This window comes from Myotis brandtii, unplaced genomic scaffold (genome assembly GCF_000412655.1).
Source record: "Myotis brandtii unplaced genomic scaffold, ASM41265v1 scaffold120, whole genome shotgun sequence".
Classification (NCBI taxonomy): Eukaryota; Metazoa; Chordata; class Mammalia; order Chiroptera; family Vespertilionidae; genus Myotis; species Myotis brandtii.
This window is the reverse complement of record NW_005354174.1, coordinates 2,352,980-2,356,423: the sequence shown is the minus strand read 5'-3', so window position 1 is coordinate 2,356,423 and position 3,444 is coordinate 2,352,980. Positions and strand designations below refer to the sequence as shown.

Sequence of the window (3,444 nt, the reverse complement as noted above, 5' to 3'; positions counted from 1 at the left end):
AAATTGAAATACAGTAATATAAAAATGTATCTTGATTTCTCCCCAAGGAATCTGCCTCTCTTATCCACATAGTGAGCATTAACAATTAATGGGAAGTGCTTTCCGACCCATATAACATCGTTCTTAATATTTATGATGCCCACGAAACACACAAACATCTGTTCTTAGAGTTATAGCTATTAAAGCATACTTAAGTGCCACGCTCTTTCTCATATAGACAAGTCAAATCTTTAAGCAGTTGCCTCTCTGGAGATATCTAAATAGCAAGGATTCCAAGAAGATAGGAGGAAATGTATTTAGAACTCGCACCACTCTAAAGTTCTAATTTTAGAATCAACTTATCTTGAGGAATATTAGTTCATTTTATTGTGACCTATAGCACATGGTAATTTAGAATAGGATAAAGTTATGCTTAAATGGTTGACATGATCTTTCATATTGGGGATGACTGCAACACACTCATTAAGCTAAAGTTAATAAAAATAAAATTAGAAAAGTCTCAAAAGTTCTTTTTTAAAAAAAATATATTTTATTGATTTTTTATAGAGAGGAAGGGAGAGGGATAGAGAGTTAGAAACATCGATGAGAGAGAAGCATCGATCAGCTGCCTCCTGCACATCCCCTACTGGAGGTGTGCGCACAACCAAGGTACATGCCCTTGACCGGAATAGAACCTGGGACCCTTCAGTCCCCAGGCCGACGCTCTATCCAGTGAGCCAAACCAGCCAGGCTCAAAAGTTCTTTTGATGAATGAGATCATCCATCAGCAGCAAAGACAGATCTAAGACATCTGCTGTTAAAGTAAGACTGAAGAAGATTTGGGCACACCCCAAACCTAATCAAGGTGGCCTGTGAGTACTTTCAGAGAGCAGGCATACTTGAGGTAATTACTAAGAAAAAAGTCTTTTACTCTGTTTCTAAAGAGAATATGTTCATGGAAGAGAGTGGTCAACTTGATTCTCTGATAGTAGAGTTGAGTCAGTAGAGCCAGTACCTTCACCAGAACTTCCTGACTGTATGAGCTAATCTCTGTGTATACTAACACATTTTAGTTTAGCAAAGCTGAGTATCAGACCTTAACCGTCAATCATATACAAACAAGTACTGCCACCCAGTCTTTTCCAGCTGACACTTCTTCAGATTACAACAAATACAAGATTAACATAACAGGCACAGCAACAACAATAATGGCAACTAACAATTGTTGAGCACTTATCAAATGTCAGGTATACTTCTAAAGCTTTTCATATGAATTACCCATTTAGTCTTCACAGCAACCCCATGAAGTAAAAGAAAAGGCTGATGCACATAGAGGTTCTGTAATATGTGCTAGGCTGTATGCTAATGAGTGGTGGAACCTACCTTCTAACCTTGGTAGGGTGTTGGCATTCTTATCCACTCCTGGAGGGTGGGAGACAAGGGGAAACAATATAATTATATTTAAATCAGATGTTCAAGCAGGGGTTCTTTTGGTTGCAATATACAAAACTGCACTCAAACTATTTCAAATAAAATGTTGGGTGAGGTTCACCCTAAGTCACAGAAGGTATTGCATTTACTCTGTTATAACCCCGTGTTATAATGATCTGTTCATATGTTCATTATAATTATACCACTTAACACCAATAACTTCATGCTTTTGTTTTCTTTTATTTATTACTATATTCTTGGTGCAAAGAAAAGTGTCTGACAAATGATAGGTGCTGAAGAAATATTTGTTCAAGTAAAAAGTAGGATTGGGGACACTGGACAGGGACAGGGGTATTAGTAGATTACTTTAATTATGAAAAAACAACAAAAAAACAAGGGCAGCTGAAACCTGACTCTTGGCCTCTTGCCTTCCTCCCTGAACAATATGAGCTTCAGCACCCACACCAGCTTTTCCACCAACTACCAGACCCTGGGCTCCTGCAGTCTCGCAGCAACCGGGCTGGCCTGCCAGCAGAGCAGCCAGCATCAAATACAAGTGCTGGGGGTTTGGGCTCCCGGATCTCCATGTCCCACTCCACCAGCGTGCAGAGCGAGTGGGAGTCCGGGGGCCTAGCCACAGGAATGGACAGGGGTCTGGTGGGCATAATAGGCATCATACTATTGTTGAGAAGAGCGAGAAGGAGACTATGCAATGCCTGAGTGACTGCCTGGCCTCCTCCCTGGCGAGGGTGAGGAGCCTGGAGGCTAACAATTGGAGATTGGAGAGCAATATCTGGGAACACCTGGAGAAGAAGGGACCCTAGGTCAGAGACTGGGGGCATTACTTCAAGATCACAGAGGACCTGAAGACTCAGGTCCTTGGCAGTTCTGTGGACAATGCCCACATCGTTCAGCCTATCTCGCTGCTGATGACTTCAGAGACAAATATGAGAGGGAGCTGGCCATGAGCCAGTTTATGGAGAGTGACAATAGGCTCTGAAAAGTTGTTGATGACGCCAGTATCACTCAACTGCAGCTGGAGACAGAGATCGAGGCTCTCAAGGAGCAGCTGCTCTTCATGAAGAAGAACCAGGAGGAGGAAGTAAATGGTCTACAAAGCCAGATTGCCAACTCTGGGTTGACCACAGAGTTGGATGCCTCAAATCTCAGCACCTCAGGGTATCCAGGCCCATATGATGAGCTGGCTCAGAGGAACTGAAAGGAGCTGGGCAAGTACTGGTCCCAGCAAACTGGTCCCACAGTGGTCACCTCACAGACCACTGAGATGGGAGCTGCTGTGATGACACTCATTGAGCTGAGACGTATGGTTCAATCCTAAGGGATCGACCTTGACTTGGTGGGAAGTCTAAAGGCTAGTTTGGAGAGCAGCCTGTGCGAGGTGGAGACGTGCTGTGCCATAAAGATGGAATAGCTCCACGGGATCCTGCAGCACCTAGAGTCAGAGCTGGCCCAGACCCGGGCAGAGGGGCAGCACCCAACAATAGTATGAGGCCCTGCTGGAAGAAGGGGAGGACTTTGATCTTGGTGACACCATGGACAATGGCGACTCCATGCAATCCATCCAAAATACTGCCACCGGAGGATTGTGGACAGCAAAGTGGTGTCTGAAGTCAATGACATCAAAGTTCTGAGATGTTAAGGCAGCAAAACCAGGGGACCCCTTGAGGGGCAGGAGGCCAATAAAAAATTCAGAGATCGCCCTGGCTGGTTTGGCTCAGTGGATAGAGCGTTGGCCTGGGGACCAAAGGGACCCTCGTTCAGTTATGGTCAAGGGCACATGCTTGGGTTGCAGGCTCGATCCTCAGTGTGGGGCATTCAGGAAGCAGCCAATCAATGATTCTCTCTCATTATTGAGGTTTCTATCTCTCTCTCTCCCTCTCCCTTCCTCTCTAAAATCAATTTTAAAAAAATTTAGAGATTATTGAGCAAGAGGGGAAAAAAAGCAAGAAACAGATTTCATGGGAACGGAAAATCCAGGAACAGAGCTCATTCCCCTATTCTGCATTCTACTTA

At 44.2% G+C, this 3,444-nt stretch overlaps 1 pseudogene; it reads left to right on the top strand.

Annotated features, from left to right (window-relative positions):
* Positions 1 to 1,855: 1,855 nt before the first annotated feature.
* Positions 1,856 to 3,070, top strand: LOC102239869 (annotated as a pseudogene).
* Positions 3,071 to 3,444: the final 374 nt, after the last annotated feature.